Source organism: Pantherophis guttatus, chromosome 3, assembly GCF_059756535.1.
Source record: "Pantherophis guttatus breed Tessera chromosome 3, ASM5975653v1, whole genome shotgun sequence".
Classification (NCBI taxonomy): domain Eukaryota; kingdom Metazoa; phylum Chordata; class Lepidosauria; order Squamata; family Colubridae; genus Pantherophis; species Pantherophis guttatus.
This window is the reverse complement of record NC_142065.1, coordinates 81,982,684-82,003,915: the sequence shown is the minus strand read 5'-3', so window position 1 is coordinate 82,003,915 and position 21,232 is coordinate 81,982,684. Positions and strand designations below refer to the sequence as shown.

The 21,232-nt window shown below is 42.6% G+C and overlaps 1 protein-coding gene across 15 annotated transcripts in view; it reads left to right on the top strand.

Annotated features, from left to right (window-relative positions):
• Positions 1-5,461: 5,461 nt before the first annotated feature.
• ZNF644 (zinc finger protein 644) overlaps positions 5,462-21,232 on the top strand; it is a 74,157-nt gene continuing 58,386 nt past the window's right edge. For 3 of the 15 annotated variants that reach the window (XM_087889944.1, XM_087889935.1, XM_087889949.1), the window contains exon 1: positions 5,686-5,870. The gene's annotated coding sequence lies outside the window, so the exon portion shown is untranslated. Of the gene's footprint in view, positions 5,574-5,685; positions 5,871-7,070; positions 7,128-11,948; positions 12,111-21,232 lie in introns of those variants that run through there. The other 12 variants (XM_087889945.1, XM_087889936.1, XM_087889939.1 and 9 more) reach the window with 11 other exon arrangements.

Here is a 21,232-nt window from a genome sequence, read left to right as displayed (position 1 = left end):
CCCCCCTGCCAACACGAACTGCGACCGGTCGGAGAGAAAGGAGGAGAACCACCGTAATACGGTGCCCCCCATCCCCAACTCTTCCAACCGGTGCAGCATGATACCATGGTCGATGGTATCAAAAGCCGCTGAGAGGTCTAACAGGACCAGAACAGAGGAACAACCCCTGTCCCGAGCCCTCCAGAGATCATCAACCAACGCGACCAATGCCGTTTCCGTGCTGTGTCCAGGCCTGAAACCCGACTGGAACGGATCTAGATAGGATGTTTCCTCCAAGAATTGTGGAAACTGTCGCGCGACCACACTCTCAACAACCTTCGCCAGGAAGCGAAGGTTGGAGACAGGACGATAGTTGGCCAATATTGCCGGATCCAGGGACGGCTTCTTGAGGAAAGGCCTCACCACCGCTTCTTTCAAGGGGGCGGGGAAGTGACCCTCACTCAACAAAGCGTTGATAACACCCTGGAGCCAGCCTCGTGTAACCTCCCGGGAGGCCAGTACCAACCAGGAGGGACATGGGTCCAGTAAATATGTGGCCGCACTAAGTCTCCCCAAAATCCTGTCCACATCATCCGGAGTCACAGCATCAAACTCCTCCCAGGTAACATTCTCAAGACTATTCCTCGTCACCCTGCCCTGATCTACCCAGTCAGAGTCCAAATCCCCCCGGATCTGAGCGATTTTGTCATACAGGTATTGTCCGAAATCCTCCGCCCTGCCTTCCAAGGGATCCTCCCGCGCTCCCGGATGGAGCAGGGAGCGGGTTACCCTGAACAGGGCGGCCGGACGATTCCCTGATGACGCAATAGAGGTGGAAAAGTAGTTAAACTTTGCCGTCTTTATCGCCACCAGGTAGGTCTTAATATGCGACCTTACCAGTGTTCGGTCAGATTCAGCGAGACTGGCCCTCCAACCGCTCTCTAGGCGTCTTTTCCGGCGTTTCATCTCCCTCAGCTCCTCGGTGAATCAAGGAGCCGCGAGGGATCGACACCGGGTCAGAGGCCGCAAAGGCACGACTCGATCCAAGGCCCCACCAGCCGCCCGATCCCAGGCAGCTACCAGGTCCTCGGCCGAGTCATGTGCCAGATCTTCAGGAATTGGCCCAAGCTCCGTCTGGAACCTATCAGGATCCATCAGGCGCCTAGGGCGGATCCATCTAATTGGGTCCGCCTCCCTGCGGCGGGGTGTAGCGGTTCGAAGGTCCAGACGAAGGAGTGAGTGATCTGACCATGACAAGGGTTTCATATCTATATCCCCTATAATAAGACCACTCAACCACTGGCCAGAGACAAAAATCAGGTCCAGCGTGTGTCCCCCCCCTGTGAGTGGGGCCATGAACTAACTGGGTCAGGTCCATGGCCGTCATGGAAGCCATGAACTCCCGAGCCATCTCTGATGTTTCACCAACGGACGGCAGATTGAAATCACCCATGACCATAAGCCTGGGTGTATCAACTGCCACCGTGGCTATCACGTCGAGTAGCTCGGGCAGGGCCATTGCCACGCGGCAGGGAGCCAGGTACGTAAGCAGCAAGCCCATCTGAACCCCATGACCCCATCTCACAAAGAGGGACTCACATCCGGCAATCTGTGGCACAGTGGTCTCCCTCGGACCCAGACCTTCATTAATAATAACCGCCACCACCCCGCCCCTCCCCTGGGCCCTCGGCTGATGGAATGCTCTGAAGCCTGGTGGACACATCTCAACCAGAGGGACCCCTCCCTCTGGGCCCAACCAGGTCTCCGTAATACCCGCCAGGTCCGCTCCCCCCTCTTGAATAAGATCGTAAATGAGGGGGGCCTTATTTACCACGGACCTGGCGTTGCACAGCATCAGCCGGAGGCCCAGGTCCTGAGTATCTGAGCCACCTAGTATCCGAGGGGAGCCTTGAGGACCGGGGCATGCAATCGCTCTCAAGTAGCGAGTGCGCACCCCCGGCACAAGATAAGGTCCTCTGCTCCCGCCATATCTGCCCCTCCCATCCACCGTGCTGATGACATCCCCAATCCCTCGTCCTGCGCCCTCCAGACCGTTACCCTGTGCCAGGCTGGGCCCTGACCTAGGTGGATTACCCCCCCCCCATCCCCTTTGGTCACCCTCCCAGTTCCCCTTAAAAGATTATTAAAAACCCTAATTAAAAAACCCCTCAATCCCCGCTTTAAAACATGCCACCTCTCGGGGCTCCAAAGCCCGTCCTTAAGGTAGGCCTTCGATAGAGTGGAAGGCCATCGCCGCGAGAGGGGGGCATCTCGCAGCGCAAGCAAATCTGCCGAGGTATAAACCATACAAGTATGATGAGATGGAAAAGGGGAACCTTGGATGTCAGCGAAATTTAAAGATAGTTATTGAGGTGAGAGATGGCAAAAGAGGCTGGCCAGGATGAAGCTGGGGCCCCTTCACTCTCTCACAGTGATGGGGCGACCAGATCAGATGGTTGCAGTGCAGGCGGATGGCCACAGCCGTTCTCTCACCGCGGCTGGATGTAAAAGGCCAACAATAGTCACTCTCTCCCTGCAGATGGAGCAGCAGTCCTTGACCTAGACTCTCAGCTTCTCCCTCCAGCCTGCAATCTCTCCTCCCCCGAGCCAAGGCCTAAAGGTGGAAATCGGGCGGCAGGAATAAACTAGCTAGAAATTATGCTATAATTTCACCAGAAGTCTTATTTTCTACCTTTTTCCACTGAATCAACATGGTCCAAATGTGGAAGTGGTAAAGTGGTTTGTCATTTCAAAGAAATTGAATCACTAAATGGGAACATGGAACATTTAAACTGACCACTTCTACATTTAGTTTGAGCTAAAAAAGCAATAGTGGATGAAACATAATTCCAAATGGAATAAATACAATGACTGAAATTTGTACACGCTTATAGTTATCATATTTAAATGTTATCATCTACTTTGAGCATGAAATATTTTTAAAAATATTATCTACATAAAAATGTAGGAACAGAATTTGTAAGGAAACCATGCACATAAGAAACAGGTTGGATTATACACCATTTACAACAGGGGTGTCAAACTCAATTTCATTGAGGGCTGCATCAGGGTTGTTTGACCTCAGAGGGTTGGGTGGGCGTGGCCAGCTCATCACTCGTGTCGGGGACACCTGTGGCCAAATGCTAAGGTAGGACTTCCCTCAGACATTCCCTCACTCTCATTATAATCTTCTTTCCTCCCCTTTTTTTCCTTTCCTCTTCATTCTTTCTTCTTCCTTCCCCGCTTTCCTTATTTTTCCTTCTTTGCTTTCTTCCCATCTTCCCATCTTTTTCTTTCCCTTTCTCTTTTCCTGTCCCTTCTTGCATGCTCAAATGCAAAAGGGGAAAGATTTCCCGTTTTGTTTTGAGTTTGTTTTGCTAGCCCTCTGCCAATAAAAATGGAGCTCGGGGGAGCACGCACAGCCCCCGGGCCCATTTTTGGTCACAACGGCCTCCTGTGTGCACCCCCACCACCCCCCGAGCTCTGTTTTTGCTGGCAGAGGCATCGCAGGCCAGTCCTTTGCTGTTTCCAGGGCGGCCCCATGGGCCAGATCTGGCCTACGGACCTTGAGTTTGACACCCCTGATTTACAACATGATATATTCATTTCTATTTATTCAGTTGATTATGCATCCTTTTTTTGGGAGTCTACTTTGTTTGAAGAAAGAAAATTAGAACTAATTCTAAATTTTGTTGAGAATTTTAGTTTTACATATCAATTATTGTACAGAATGTAATGTGAGATTACAAAATGTTTTAATGAAATGTGTTCACATTTACCATACAAGACTTAATTTATGCTAGTTGTTGCATGATATGATGTACACGAAATGGCATATATCTGTCGCTTAAATTTTTACTGAATATCTTATTTATTTATATGAAGAACCAGAAACTAACTTAGACATCAGTAGAAGTCTAATATGTTCGATTGGTAGATAATACATTTTTGTGTGTGTTAGCTCTTTGGACATTATGGGATGTGATACTGCATTATCTGAAAATTAAATAAGATGTGGATACTTTTACAATAACCAAATGCCATCTTGCATATCTGTAAACTACTGTAGAATGAAACAGTATTAGATATCAGTGGCTGAAAAATGTAATGTCCTACTTCCTCATCTGAGAATACAATTATAAGCAATACATATTTGATTCTGTGAATGGGTATGTTATTACAATGAAAGGTATCCTGGCTGTTGGCATGCTGGAGTGGGAATGTTTTCTGTTGACATCATAGCAAATGAGTATTCAAAAGACATAGGACTAATTATTGGGACTATATGACTGCAAGAGTTTCTGACTTGTGTCTGAATCCAACCAATGATGTTAAATATTACCTTTAATCTCTAAATGCCTTAGAATCTAACACCTAAACATTGCCTTCTCCAATACAAGCTGCCTTAACTTATAACCAGTCATTTAGTGTTACGACCTACCAAGAAAAAGGAAGTTATGACCCAGTTCCAAAGTTCTGACAGTTGGCTACCCCCACCCCCCGGGTGCTCAGCAAATGGCCACATTTGCCGTCATTTTTAGTGTCTTGTAGTCACACGACTGCATTTTATGACAGTTTTGCTGAAAAACCAAAAGTTTCTCTCAGTTTTCAGCAAAACTGCGGCATAGCAAATAATGAAACTAGAAGAGGTGAGTTCTAGCCCTGCCTGAGGCACAAAGCCATCTGAGTGACTTTGGGCCAGTCACTCACTCTCAGCCCTAGAAAGGAGACAATGGCAAGCCACTTCGGAAAAAAACTTTGTCTATGGAGAATCTCAGTCATCCAGGTCATGGTTGTCCCATAGATGCTTTTTCAAGAGGCAACTGGTTTTTCTTTGAAGACATTTCGTTTCTCATCCAAAAAGCTTCTTCAGCTCTTTCCAAAAAAATCGTAGGGACTTGTTCAGGCAGTTTCCAGGAGCCAACATTGATTCAAAGGCACCAAAAATAAACAATAAAACTAGTCCACGGGCATAGGGGTCAGATATTCTCAGGCATCACATTGCTTGCACACGGAACCTAATACATTGAATTTTTTTATATATAAGAGCAAACACTCAAAAAAGACATTTACGTCCATATTGAAATTAAAGAAAACATCTGGAACCACATCGTTTAATTTGTGGTGTGGATGGGTGGGGGGGGGGCGGGCTGATTTTCTATTCCTTTATTTGTGTACAAAAAAATCCACCCACCATTCCAGAACACAATTAATATACTGCCTTCCTAAACCTTTTTAAAGGAAAACCTCTTGGAAGATGGGAGCAGAGGCCAACGACCCCAAACTTGAGTATCCAAGAATAGAATAGAAGAGCCAAGACATGGATCCAACTGCCTGGCTCTAGCTCAGCAATGGAAGGAATAAGGCGAGCGCCTCTTTTCGCGGCTGAGGTGAACTGGGAAGCCTCCCTTCCAACTGCCCAGGGAAGGAACATTTTTCTGGGAGCTGAGAACCTCCGCACATGCGTCCTACCGGGCAAAGTAGGGCGGAGGATGTGCTTGATGAGGGGGGAATCCAAGGCGAGGTGGCGTGATGTCGTCATGACGCTTCACGCAACTCCCCCATTCCGTCTGACGCACGCCCTGTTCGAGCCCGTGAGTTTTCCGTTATGGTTATTATTATTATTGTTATTTTCAACGGGGGCGGGGGAGGTGTGGGGAGGGGGGGAACAGGGAGAGGTGGGGGGCGGGGGGCGAGGCGGAGAGAGGGAACCTCCCGCGGGTAGCCAGGACCGAGAAGAGGTTGGAATGGAATGCGCGCGCGAAAGGGAGGAGGCAGAGCGGGGAGAAGGGAGGGGGGGGTCTTGACTCCATCCTGTCGCATCAGAGAACATGGCGGCTGCCGCTGGTGCGGCAAAGGGGCTCGACCAGGCCGGGCTTGGGCCGTTGGAGGTAAGTAGCCGAGAGCCGGGGGAAACGGCGGCTTGGCAGAGGTGGCTTGGGAACTAGGCCGGTCTTTTGAAGACTTCGGGGCGTGGAAAGGCGAGGGAGTCTCCGGCCCCGTTTGCTTTCTTCCACAAATCTGTTGCGGGTCGGACTGGGCCGGGCACAAAGAGCTGCTGCGCTGAGGAGGGTTTTGTTCGGCGGTCACATGAAACGGCGTAGCCAGTGAACGCGGAGTTGGGAGACGCCGCTGGCCCCCCGAAAAGGAACCTCGGCTGGAGTCGGGAGGGAAGCCCGGAGCAAGAATGACTTGGGCGACCCGAAGAAGGCCGCGGAGGGAATGAGGTCACCCTGGCAGCGCCTGGTTTTGGGGGGGGGGGTGGAAGAAGAGAGAGAGATCGTTCCTGTAAAGCAGAATACTGTAATGTGGAAGAAGTCCCGGGCTATCGTTGTCCTCCAGTTCCTCCTCCCCTGGGAGATAGCCTGATCTCTCTGATATTATTTCAAAATTATTCTCAGCATTAAACCTGAGCTCGCGTACCTGTGTTGAAGCTGAAGCATACATTTCACAGCCAGGTTTTTTTAAAAAAAACAAAAAAAAAAAAAAAACAAACCTCTCCATATTGGTGTCAGACCTTTCGACCCCCTCTGTACGTTTCTCAGTACACAGTGGCCATTCTCACTGCCTATGGTGCCCACTAGCCAATTTTAAGAAGTTCAGGTGATCCTGAAATTATCCGACTTATTGGACGTAAGGTATGGATGGAATGTACTTTGTCTCCTCCTGTTCCCTCTCCTCTAGTTTCTAAACTTTCTATTGCACCCAGTATTCTCCACTAAAAACCCAGGCAAGGTGTGTGTGACTTTGGCTTGCTTTCCAGTTTCCAAAGCAAGGTACTGTAGTACATTTATTTTAATCCGTGGAAAAAGTAAATAATACATATAATCTGATGTAGGAGTAAGTAATATGGGGAGAACTGTACTTTTCAAATTGTCAAGGCAATTTACTGGGTACTAATATACACACAGACACACACACACACTTGTTGCCTTTCTAAGTGTTGGTATTTTACTTTATATTTCTTTTTTTTTTCCTTTACTGTATCATTGATGAGGTAACTTATAGTATAGGGATCCACACAAACATATTTAAATTTGGATGGGTACACTAATGTTTGGAATTCTTTACTGCGTATTTCTCCTTGATAGATGAATGATTCAAGATGTGAAAATATTGGGCAGAAGAATTCTGGTGCTATAGCATAGGTAAGATTTAAACAGACCATAGTTTTATACATTGCCTGATGTGAAAACTCAATATTCTCAACAGAGCAAATACTCCTAAATAAAACAATTTGATTTTTAGGATTTTGTAACAATTTTTAGACCAATAGACAGTATTAATGGCTCTAAAGAGTTTTGGATTTAGGAGTTAAGTTTATTCTGGATGTTTTCATGGATCTGAGCATTTTGGGATAGCTATCTTCAAATATTTATAAGAATAACTAGAAAGGAGCAACCAAATTTAGGGCAAAGAGATGTAATCGTGGCTCACTTGTGGATTATACTATTTTGCAAATAGATGATTTTAGAATATTATCATGATTTTCTTGTAAAAACATTTTAAAAGAAGAGAGAAGAAAATACATAGAATATAGATATTATATGGAAAAATCTGCAGGGTAGTATAAGATAAACTATTCCATTGGGAAAAAACACATTAATTCTTATATATCACCTCTGATTGAAATCAAGATAAAGATAGTTTCACAATAGTTTAACCTTTTAGCACTTTCAAAACTGTTATATTTAACTGTTATTAAAGTTAAACTTTAGATTAGCTGAGAAATCTATACAATATAAATAAAAGTCACAGTTAAAACATCAAGAACTCTTATTTTTACGAGGATTGAAACCTTGGATGTGGTGGCAAGCAATGTACAGACTTGTTCTCCGTTAACAGTTTCCAGGTTAAATTGAAATTAATAAACTTCTCATGTACAACTATGGAGATTCTCAGTCATACAGGTCATGGTTTTCCCAAAGGTGCTTTTTCAAGAGGCAACTGGACTTTCTGGTTTTTCTTTGAAGACGTTTCACTTCTCATCCAAGAAGCTCTCAGCTGAAGAAGCTTCTTGGATGAGAAGCGAAATGTCTTCAAAGAAAAACCAGAAAGTCCAGTTGCCTCTTGAAAAAGCACCTTTGGGAGTGTCATGTGTACAGGTATTTTGGACATTGATGTGTATTTCTAGAGATTAAACTCATTCTTCTAATTAGAGTATTGCATATCATTTCCAGGAATATGCATATGTTATCCTGGTGGTAGTTACAGTATGGCAGCTCAGTGTGTCTAATGATTTCCTTAGGATGGCTATGAAATGGTTGCCATTCCTGTTTAATTTTACCACGTTCTTGTGCCTGGAATCTTAAATTCCTATAACATACAAAATATTTTCTAATATTGTAGTGCAGAATATACATTATTATATATTTAACAGATTCATTTGAGCTTAACTGGTAAAAGTTATTTGAGCAGGTTTTATGTCTTGATGTCAACTGAAATAAACGGGAGGTGTTCATGAACAGCATAGGTAGAGTATGTGACACTTCAGATAAAACATAGGTGGACTGAAGGATCATTACTATAAACAGTTAAACCAATCTGTATAGCTGGAGTTGTCTCCAGTTACATTTGTGTTCATGTAGCTCTCCAAAATATAATAGGAATCTGAAATTTGACCTATCTCACTCAGTTACATAGTTTACTGGATATTCCAAGGCAGTCATTCTCTCAGTTGACTCTCCCTTAGAGTTATGTGAGGATAAAATGAGATCCAGCATTTATTTTGCCCTGAGTTCCTTCATGAAACAGCTATACAAATATGTCCAACATTCATGAACAGATTTCCCATCACTTGCATTTTCCTTGGATATACTCTTTGTCTTGTCTTAGAGAGTCCCTCAGCTTCTTGAAAAATTTCCTGGGAGAAATATAGAGGAACAATATGCCACTGTTGGCTTCAAATGATGAAGGGAGTTACTATTAACGGCAGTGTTGATTTTGCTCCTGAAATGTAACTGTTTGAAATGTAGTGCAAACATTATTAATTAGCAGATATTGTTAAGTATATATCCTCCTGTATATAAGAGTGCAGTAATCCACATTATAATTTGAAGAATGAAATAGGTTTGCAGTAGAAGGAAGAATTATTTAAGATTTAGCATATTTAACATATTTTATGTTTTAATATACTTATATCCCTAATATTCTATATTCTTTGAAATACAGACACATGAGTCTCTGTTTTATTATCCTGTGTGAATCACTTCATCAATGTTGAAGTAAATAAAAGGTACTGTGGAGGATGAGTGGGTATGTATTCAGCAATTGCTGGCAATTCCTTAAACCAACGACATCTTTTCCTTGTGTAATTGTAGAGGACAGACATGATCCTGGGAAAAGATGTGGCTGCTTTGAAGAGTTTCTGACAGATTCTATGTGAATGGTTCTGTGTTTTAAAGTTTTTTTTAAAGCTTAACCCAAATGAAAAAAATATTTTTTCTTCACATTTAAGAAATGTGAATCGAAACCTGAACATAAATTTTGCGTTCATACAAAGTTTCTTTAAAACAACAACTAAGTCCTAGGTTAATTATTTAGTGCAGACCTACATATTATTAGATCTAATCTTGATCATCAGATATCCTGTTTTGAGAATATCTTGAACTTTGCAAATATCATTTTCTCCATCTGCTGATAAATGTTACCTGTCTAAGTGGGAGCAAGTTGGATGTGAAAAGGTGCATGTTTGAGTTAAGGTTCAAACACCAAAGGCATAAATGTAGAATATAAAACAATGCATTTTCATATAATCTCCAGAGAGACCTCTTCACCTAGTAGAGGGTAGAGAGGAAGACATATGAACCAGATAACCAATAACGTTTCCTAACTCAGAAAAAAAGAAGTGTCTGAATAGTTGTCATATTCTGTGTTTCTGTGCCTTTATCACGTTCTATTTTACTTCCTGGAAAAAATGAAAATGAACACCTGTACAAGTCTTCAGGATGTAGCTTTGTTTAAAAAGAAGGATAGAAAGTCAGTTTGGTGTTGTAGTTAAGTCATCAGGTTATAAACTGGGAGACTGTTGAGTTCTAGTCTGTCTTGGGCACCAAGCCAGTTGGGTCAATCACCTTTCAGCTCTAGGAAGGAGGCAGTGGCAAACCATTTCTGATACTTACCAAGAAAACTGCAGGGACCTGTCCAGGTGGTTGCCAGGAGTCAAGCTTGGCTCAAACACACATGAAAAAAAAAGATATATTCTGAAATTTGGGTTCAGAACTTTGCTGTTCTTTAAAGTGTGAGAGGCTATTTGTACAGTAATTCAGACTTCTGGCCCTGTACCAATAGTTCTTCAAAGCTAGAAGGAAGAATGAGAGTTCAGTTGATTGTTACAGGCAAGTTGTTGTCTGCAAGGTTGTGGTAAGCTGATAGTCAGAATATGTCAGATTCATGTCATCATAGCAGGATTTACCAAAAAATAAAATCAGCTTTTGAAGTTGTATACAAATTTCATTTAGTTCAGTAGTTGCCTATACTACCCAAAAAAGCACTCTCAGAGCTAATAACCCATTTTTCACATTGTTCTATGACTTGTTGTGTAAAGAAAAAATAACAATGGTATATGCCATAGTATATGCTATGGAATTTGCTTAATTACAGCTAAATGGTGCTAAAGACTTTCAAATATATTAGTGAATAAACCACACCATTAGTTTAAGTTTTAAATGTTTTGTTTTACAGTGTTTAGCTGTTTAATGAAAAAGTATGCATATTTTTGGGATCCAAGTCCAATTGCAAACTGTTTTAAATACTTTGGATTTCTTGATAACAAGTGCCAAATTTAATACTCTTCCTATAGAAGAAATAAAAGCTAAGGAAGTGGAATCCAAGCTTGGTATCAATATGCCAACGGTTTTCCTATCTGGGAACTGTAAGACAGTTTTTCATCCTTTTTCCATCACCAACTAAAAGATGACATACATTTATGTACACATTTCTTTTCTGCTTTATGTGTACATATCTTCTTATATAGTTGTGCATGTTTCTATTTCTGTTGTACTTTCTATATGTATTGTAGTTGTCTGCTGTAAACTGCTGGTGTAATCAACTGTAGCAATGACTTGTAACAGCTTTCTGAAACTGTAACTGTTTTTTTTTAACTGTGAATCTGCACTTTAAACCACAAAATGACATACAAATATCTTCTTTTAGCTTTTGAATATGATAGCGTTTTAAAAACAGGCTAAAATGAGAGTTGCATTCTGCTTAAAGAGGCATGTCAGATAAAGGTATCTGCTATTGTTATTTGTAACTATATTCCTGAATTATTATTGCTTATTTTTAAATGTGAGTGGTATAATGGTTAAGGGAAGATGTTAGGTTGCCTGGTTCAGTTTTAGTAGATGAAGATATCCCCCAGGTGCTTTTTCAAAAGGCAACTGGACTTACTTTGTTTTTCTTTGGAGACATTTTGCTTCTCATCCAAGAAGGTTCTTCAATTCTGACTGAAAGGTGGAGAATAGAAAGATTTTATTTCTTGATTTATATTCTTTGACCCCTCTTTCAAACCAAACAAAGCAAAGTCCACATTTTGGCAGAGTGGACCACTGGTTTGAAAGAAGGGTCAAAGAGGCCATCTACATTAAAATTGAACAGCCCTCAACAGAGGGGAGGGATATAATACCACTTATCTCCTATCTAATATAATTCTTTCAGCAGTCCCAAGAAGGTTCCACACCCATTTGCACTATCCAGGTGACCCTGAGAGCACAGATAAAGTGGCCTTAACAACTCTCTGAAAGAGTGCTAACAAGCAAATGACTGCAAGGAATATAAATCCTTCCATTCTCCAGCATTCAGTTAGAACTGAAGAAGCTTCTTAGACGAGAAGTGAAATGTCTTAAAGGAAAAACAAAGAAAGTCCAGTTGCCTTTTGAAAAAACACCTTTGAGATAACCATGACCTGGATGACTGGGAATCTCCCTAGATAGATAGAGATTCATTTTTGTTTCTTTTGCCCTCAAAAGACATTTATTCAAGAGATATCAACTTGGAGATGACAACAAGAGCCGAGGTGGCGCAGTGGTTAGAGTGCAGTACTGCAGCTACTTCAGTTGACTGCTGGTTCAGCAGATCAGCGGATCAAATCTCAACGGCTCAAGGTTGACTCAGCCTTCCATCCTTCCGAGGTGGGTAAAATGAGGATCCAGATTGTTGGGGGCAATATGCTATTTAGTATACTGTCTTTGGTGTAAGCCGCCCAGAGTCCTCGGAGAGTGGGCGGCATAGAAATATAACTAATAAAATAAAATAAATAAACAAACAGCAGCTATTTAATTCATGTTAAATGTGTATGTGTGGCAAATCTGAAGTATTTCCTTTTTCCATTGGCGGGAGTTAGCAGTGGACATGTCACTAAAATTGGTGTGTTGAACTCTGTGATGCTTATTATGCATATGTTTCTTTTTATTTTTCCATCAAAAAAGAAAAATTACATATCCACATCTTTATAGTTTTCTAAGAGTGATGCAGCCTTCTATGAAATAGGTGCTGCAATACTTTGACTTTTAATGGGCTGCATACCTCAGATTTAGCCCAACATTGGTACAGGCATCAGCAGTATATGTTTGCTATATAAAAATCTAGTTTTTGATACCTGCTTTGGCTTCATGGTTTATAACTATGAAACAGAAACATTAGTTTTGTAGAAATGGAAACTAATGCTTCAATAATTTCACCTGGCTAGTATTGTTTATGCTATCTCAGACATGAAGCATAGTGAATTCCTTATTGACTTCATGTGCATGAAGTTGGAATTGATATGATTGGAATTTTCTACATATATTAAAACTAGGGTTTTATTTTGACCTATCTTAAATGTGAAACTTTATGAAATTCCAAATGTAAAAACTTGTCTAGAATGGAGAATGGAAAATGGAAAATTTGGATCACTCTGAAAAGGTTTTGTACTCAAAATGAGAAATTTTTACAGTTTCACATTAAATCACTTTGAAGTGATTTAAAACAGTTTTTGCACACTCCTAATTAAAAACGACATGCAAGCATCATCTGATATAGATTGACAGGAAAACTTTTTTGTTAATGTAAACTGCATATAGCTGATCTAACACAATAATTTAATTTGTCTCTGGAGGAAGAACAATAGGTAAGAATTAGAATTAGGAAGTTGTGGCCCACATATGTTACCCAGGTTCTTGTTTTATGATTCCAGGACATCTTTAAATCATGATTGAAATCTGTGTTTTAAAAACTTTTTGATGGTAAAAAAGGTGCAAAATAGTTGCATAAACTCTGTGAAGCTTAATGCATCAACTTTATCCCTTCCAATCCTTTGAAAAAAAAAATCAGAATGGAAGAGTTGTCCTGTGTTTTTTGGTAATGTTTGACCCACAACCCCCCTCCAGACTTCATTGACCAGAAATCTTCTGCCCTATACTGATTTCTCATGGCTCAGATTGGTAGTAATTGGTATAATATACAGTAGACTAATTGAAAATGAGTGTTCAGAATATTTGCGGTTATGCTGGAATTGAAGTATTGCTAGCTCTGCAGAGTAAATGGTACTATGATGATATTGTAAAATATAAAATTGGAGAGACTGGATGAGACTTTAGCTTAACAAACATCAAAAACTTCAGTTTTACATTAAGGCCAATACCCTTATCAAGATATTGCAGTAAAGAAGTCTAAAGAAGGATGAAAGTCTGGATTAGACACAAGAAAGAGGCTAGCAGAAATACTTGTGAAAATCAGAATAGGCCCAAGTATAGTGAGATGGAAAGATGGCAGGAAAGGTGCAACAAGGTATTGCAAATAGTAACTACGAAATTAATCTAGTAAGATGTGGATGAAATGAAAATTCTGTAAGAAAACTTGGCAATGCTAGTTATTCCTGATAGGATATTTTCTGGTGAAACAGGAAAGTCTACATGTGCAAGGATTTCATAAGTTTTTCATTTGAAATCTATTGGGTAGGGTACAAAGAGAAAACTAGGAAAACACAGTAGTTTCCAATTGTTTTCAGTGCAGTAGAATACAAAGAAAAAGAGTTACAGTTTACAACCTCAACTTTTTGCCTTACATTTCTAAACATTTCAAGCCATTTCCCTAAACACATAACTATTCTAATCATCAAAACCTAAAATCAAAGTTTCATTGTTTTCAATTTTGAGCAAAAACTGAAATTCTTCTTTCTCTTAGCTTTTAAATTTTTGTTTCTTTTTGTATTTTTATTTTACAATGAATTGTAATAAAATGTTTTTTTTTAAAAAAAATGAAATGTATTTGGAGTGAGATTATTGTATTTTACCGATATTTGAAAATGTAGATTAATTAAGGTGAAGCAAAATGAAGTATGTCAAGATTTATACTGGACTATAAAAAAGGCTGAATTAGTTTTAAAATAGGAATGCATTTGGGTTTTATTTTGTTTTTTTGCAATTATACAGTATGAGATACATGCATACTGTATTACTACGTAATTGTTACATACTGTATAATTGCAAAATTGATTCAGTCTTTTTGTAGTCCAGTATAAATATACAATATATCACAGAAGTGAGTACACCCCCTCACATTTTGTAAATATTTAAGTATATCTTTTCATGTGACAACACTGAAGAAATGACACTTGGCTACAATGTAAAGTAGTGAGTATACAGCTTGTATAACAGCGTAAATGTGCTGTCCCCTCAAAATAATGCAACACAAAGCCATTAATGTCTAAACTGGTGGCAACAAAAGTAAGTACACCCCTAAGTGATAATGTCCAAATGGGGCCCAAAGTGTCCATATTTTGTGTAGCCACCATTATTTTCCAGCACTGCTTTAACCCTCTTGGGCATAGAGTTCACCAGAGCTTCACAGGTTTCCACTGGAGTCCTCTTTCACTCCCCCATGACCACGTCACAGAGCTGGTAAATGTTAGAGACCTTGCGCAACTCCTCCTTCTGTTTCAGGATGCCCAACAGATGCTCAATAGGGTTTAGGTTTAGAGACATGCTTGGCCAGTCCATCACCTTTACCCTCAGCTTCTTTAGCAAGGCAGTGGTCATTTTGGAGGTGTATTTGGGGTCGTCACGTTGGAATGCTGCCCTGCGGCCCAGTCTCTGAAGGGTTAGGGCAGGGGTCGGCAAACTTAAACACTCAAAGAGCCACTTGGACCCGTTTCCCCCAGAAAAAAAACACACCAGAGCCACAAAACCTGGGTGGGCGTGGCCAACTCGATGTCACTCACCCAGTCACATGACCCCCCAGCCATGCCTACCCAGCCACAAAACCATTCTGTCTGCCTCTGCCCCGCCAGCTGGTCTGGGTGTTCTGCCGGAGAAGTGGCAGCACGAGAACTGTTGTTGCTGGGGGCAAAGGGGGGGTGCTGGCAAGAATAGGCAGTCCAGGGCTTCCCTGTCTCCCCGCCCGAGCGGGCTTTTGGCATGGCCCAGACCTCCAGAGTCCAGGGGAAGGGATTGAAGCCCCAGTCTGCTGCTCCTTCCGTTGTACGGAAAGACCAATATACTACTCAAATTATTTGTTCCCTCCCTTCCCTCAATCCCGTTTCATGGCTTCCCAACTTCCTTATCCTTTGCTTTCTCGCTGTTTTCTCCAAGCAGCCAAGAGAGAATGGGCTTGCCCGGCTGTCACAGTCCCCCATGCCTGCGATGCCAGATCTCGCCTCCCGCCTGACTGAGAGACTCTGCTTTCCTTGGCAAAGCGTTTCATTATTGCAGGGCAGGGGACAAGGGCGGCGCCAGGGGATCCGTGCAGCTATATCCCACCCCTCCTCAGCCTCGGTCACGCCATGAGGCTCCAACTCAAGGAAGAGAAGACGGAGGAAGAGGGGGGCAGGGGAAGTGTAAACGGCAGCTACCTTGAGCAAGCCGCAGCGCTATTACGCAGGGCTCCAAGTGGTTGGAGAAACGGCAGAAACAGCATCCAGGGCTGCGCTTTCAGCAGGTAAGCAACGCTGCCTTTGCCGCGAGGAACTTTGGAGAGAGAGGGCGGGGGAAGGCTGTGGCCGTTCTCGCCAGCTAAGAGACAGGTTGCTCCCACAGCCTGCCCCACCCTCTCTCCAAAGTTCCTCACGGCAGAGGCAGCTTTGCTTACCCGCTGAAAGTGCAGCCCTGGCTGCTCTTTCTGCCGCTTCTCCAATCACTCGGAGCCTTGCATAATAGCGCTGCGGCTTGCTCAAGGTAGCTGCCGTTCACACTTCCCCCGCCCAGGCTGCGAACTCCAGCCTGAAGCGGCAGGAAGCAAAGGCTGCCTTACGTGCAAATGTGGCGTGAAGGTAGGTACAGGGCAGCTTCTCTCCTGCACTCTCCTCCTCCTCCCACTCTCGTAATGCCCTGGTCAGCTGTGGCTGAGCCGGGAGCATGCACACACGTGGGGAGATCCTCCTTAAGCAAGCCACTGCCCACCCTGTGTACACCTTTCCTGAGCTTCGGCACTCCCTTGAGGAGGATCTCCCTGCGCGTGCGCACACTCCCGGCTCAGCCACAGCCGACCAGGGCATCATGAGTGTGGAAGAGCCACACTCAAGGGACCAAAGAGCTGCATGTGGCTCGCAAGCCGTGGTTTGCCCACCACTGGGTTAGGGTTAGGGTTAGGGTTAAAAGTGGATGAAAATGTCAGTGCATCGTATAGACTGAATACAGCCCTGGTTTTGACCTCCCAAAGCCCCCCCTGCATATCCCTTTTTTGCAAAGTGGTGACGGCTCAGCCCTGGCTTGCCTTCCCTGGCAGCCAGTTGTGGGAGGAAGGTAAGGATGCGTCGCGTGGTGAAGGGAGAGTGGGCGGTGAGCAGGCGGCAGATCAGGGGCAAAGCTGGAGCGGGGGAATGGTGCATTCCCTGACCCAGTTGAGGTGGGCAGCGAGCAGGTGGTGTTTCTGGGGCCTCAGGGAATGGCGTGTCCATGGGCCCTGGCCCTTGACCCAAGGTGAAGGGCGAGCGGGCGGCATGCATTGCTTACCTTTGGTGAGCTGCCGGAAGGGGTGAGCAAGCGGCCGGAAGGGACGAGTGGTGAGTGGGCGGGCATGGACGGGGCCAACCAGACTGCTTCGGTGAACCAATTTAAATCGTCCCTACTGGTTTCCCCAATCTGGTTGAATTTCACCCCTGACGCGGAGGCCAAAAACACTCCCCCTTGTTTTCCTCTTTGAAATCTAGGTGCGTCTTATAGTCCGAAAAATACAGTAAATTGTTTCTGCATGTTCAAAAATATGTTTGTTTGTTTTTTAAAGTCAGTCTTCCCATATCAGTTGGGGACACATCCCAGTAACCCACTTCAGCTATGGAGAAGTCTTGATCTTGAATTGCTGTGAGATGAGGCCATGGCAATTTTAAGCAATTGGATTAAATGGAGAGGGGGGTATATAATTATATATACCATGTTTCCCCAAAAATATCTTGTCTTATATTTTTTTGAACCCTGAAATAAGCACTTGGCCTTTATTGCCATGCGCTCAAAAGGGCAATTGGTCTTATTATCAGGGGATGTCTTATTTTGGGGGAAATAGGGTATCTAGTTTTGTAAAATTACACCAAAAGATACCATACTTTACAGAAGTGCATGCATGGGCTATTCTGTTTTCCAGTTCCTGCTGTTTGATTATTTTTGGGGCAGGAGGAACTCAGTAGAATGAGCAATATGCAGGAAGCACCTTTTATTCGGCTCTCAAAGAGAGTGCAAAGCTACAACTAGGATTAAATTGGGAGAAGATAGTCCCAGCCACTGTGTGGCTGGCACAACCAGTTTGTTTGTTCATATGCTTGCTTAGGTTTAAACACTACTTCAATCCAAAAACTCCAAGCAGGTAACAGTTTACTTTGATTGGATTTATATACTGCTGCTATCCAGATTCTAAGCAGTCAATAATCCCTCACATTACAATAATTAGATTTAAAATTGCAACTTCAATTCATTCCACAATTGCTGTTTAGATCTTGCCCTCAGCAAAAGTCAATTTATTACCTTTCATTTGGCACATTCCTGATAGCAGCATGCATTTTGGGGAGCCACTTTGTTACCTGGATATGTTTTAAAAAAACACACTAATAATTTCCAACCTTAAATCTGATAATCTTTCTTAGTAATGAATTCTGTTTCCTGGTGTCTCCTGGTGATGTGATCTGATGTCACCTTAAGAAATAGGACCATAACAATGCCTCTTTGTAAATCTCCCAGGTATTTTAGAAGGAACTCTATAACAACATAACAACATGATATACATATGACATAATACCACGATACACATATAACACTGTGTTCCTGTTTTGTCCGTAGAAGTTTCCCTGAACAGACACCTTTCAGATGTGTTAGATATAATTGCAAGGCTCTTCACTCAGTATGATCATCATGGTCATGATTGCTGTATATACTGTAAATTGTAATATGACACACACATAGATTCCTATTTGGGGAAGATGATTTATAATTTCAGTCTGTTGCGTAGCTTCAGTGCCATATTGTTGTACATATTATTTCTGAATTATGAGATGTTAACAGAAAATTTTCATTCTGGTAGAACGATATTTGAGCTGCTTCAATTTTGACTGATTATACTTTATAGTAATAGATGTAAATGTGAGGAAAAAATGTTGAAAATCTAATTATAAATCAACTTGTAAATACCTCCAGAGGATATGAGACTGGCAGTCCCTTGGAATATATGAAACTGATTTATTAAAATGAATAGAATAGTTAATTGAAATGATCCCCACAAAATACAATTAGACATGAAAAAAATCTATATACTGCCCAGCTTTCCTACTTATTAGACTTGTGTGCGTGCACACATGTGCGCACCAGGGGTGGGTTCTAAAAAGTTTTTACTATGGTTATGTGGGTGTGGCTTATTTTGTAGGCATGGCTTGATGGCCATGTGACTGGGCATGGCTTGATGGTCATGTGACTGGGTAGGCATGGCCAACTCAATGTCACTCGTCAAGGGGTGCCTCCCCTGGCACCTCCCCTACCAGCCATTCCTCATCACACCCAGCCTCAACGTATCTATAGTTCTGTAAAAATGTTGTTCACCTTTTTTCAACTTTTATTATCTACATATTATAGATGCACTTTCATGGACCACTGAAAGGAGGAAATGGCTCACATGCTTTGCTCAAGAATGTGATAGGCAACAGGCTTTTAAGGGGCTGCCAGAAAGAAGCGGGGGGCAATGCATTTTCTAAAGCACCAGAAGGCAAAACAAGAAGCAATGGATGGAAATTGAACAAAGAGAGAAGCAACCTAAAATTAAGGAGAAACTTCCTGACAGTGTGAACCAATATAGGTGCAGAAATATTTCAGTCATAATTTCACATATAAAATAGCCATTCGTGTAATACAACCTGCATATTGTTCAAAACAGTCATTAGTATTATGGCTGATGTTTGACAGCAAGCCTAAAAGTCAAAGATTACAAGAGTGCTTTCTTTCTTTGTATGTATACAAAACATCACATACCAGGAATAGCATATTAAGATGGAGTTATGCAGTGGTGGGTTTCACCACTGTAGGTGTGGCTTGGTGGGCGTGGTGTGGCGTGGTGGGCGTGACGGGGGAAGGATACTGCAAAAATCCCCATTCCCTCCCCACTCCAGGAAAAGGTTACTTCAAAATCCCCATTTCCTCCCCACCCCACTAACCTGCTCTGGGAAGGAATCAAACTCCCCCCTCTTCATTTCCCCAAATAAAATATTACTCATAAGAAAAGGCTCCCAGAAAAGCAAGGAAAAATCAAGCTGCTAACAAGGAACCTGTCTGATATTCATTCCATATTCCTGCCAGCTACATAAAGGAAACTTTGTAAGAAGAAAACAGGTACCAGTACTTAGAGATAATAGAAAGGGGAAGCCGGAAGTTCGGCTCCATTTACAAGCAGGCAGAAAACTCATTCAAGACAGGATATTTCACAATGGAAATCGCCCAAACCGTTTTAGAAACACAAAACCCATGTTGCACAAATCCCAAAACTTCAAAAACATAGACCATATAAGAATCCCTCCTCTTATCTAGTTTGTTGTTCAGCTGACCCAGAAACGAACCGCTGAATGTCACTTCGCTTCTGCAAGCAAAAACCTTCTTCCAGCAGCTGTTTCTTGGCTTCTCAATTTAAAGAAGCCAATTTAAGCCAATTGTCAATTTAAAGCGATGGCATCTTTTTTTTTTCCTTCTTTGCCAAGTGGTCTCCTGGCTGAAAAGCGAGCCGATTTTTTCCTTCTAGCCGATCAGTTGGGAGGCTTCTTGGCTTCTCAATTTAAAGCCACAGTGTCTTGGTTTATTCCCCCTCTTCTTTGTCAAGTGAGCCCTGATTTTTTTCCTTCTAGCCGATCAGCTGGGAGTTGGGAGGCAGCGAATAGATTGGGGGCGGTTAGGCAGAGGTGGTATTTACCGGTTCTCCGAACTACTCTAAATTTCCACTACCAGTTTGCAAGAACCGGGGAGAACCGGTAGCAACCCACCACTGGTGCACACCCACACGCACATACACAGAGAATGTGTGCATATGAACTATTTACATATTTCTGTATATATACATCTATGTATGTACTGGCCATAAGCTGTATCCAGATAAAGGCCAGAAAAAAATATTAATTAAATTAATAATTATTGATTAAAATTACTTATAGCAAAAAATGACCCATCTGCAAAATTTATAACCCAATCTGTTGACAAAAAGCCTGTTGAAATGTGGCTGAGCTTACTCTATAAGGCCATTCCCTAGGCTTTTACTGTTATCAGGGAGATACCTTTTTAATCCAATTCTATTCTTAGAATAGAATAGGAATACAAATACAGATACAAATACAAATCTTCATTGGCCAAGTTTGATTGGACACTGGGAATTCTCCATAGTGGTGGAGATAGCATCCAAGAATGGGTTGATCTTATCTGCTTAGCTGATTGGACTGAGTCTGTCAGAACTATTAGGACACGCCTCTGTTGCTAGGGCTCCCCAGCTTTTGACTCAGTCCCTCAGCTAGGACAGACGTGTCAAGGCTTTCTCCAAACCTTTGATAGGAACAGTCCTGGATCCTTTCTTCATCACTTTCTTCAGGTTTCGTGAGTTTTAGCCCAGTTGACTCCCGCACATCTGGTTGAGTTGCTGGGATCATCTCAGCGGTGAGGGTTTCGGCTTGAGCCACCGGACAGTGGTCTTCTTGGCTGGCAGGGTAGCTGGCAGGGGTCTTTCCTACACAGTTCACCCCAGGATTGCCTGATGAGAACAGTACTCTTTGCAGCCAGGCAGCGGAACTTTCACACTCCCAAATTGACAGCCAGGGATGCCAGACAGA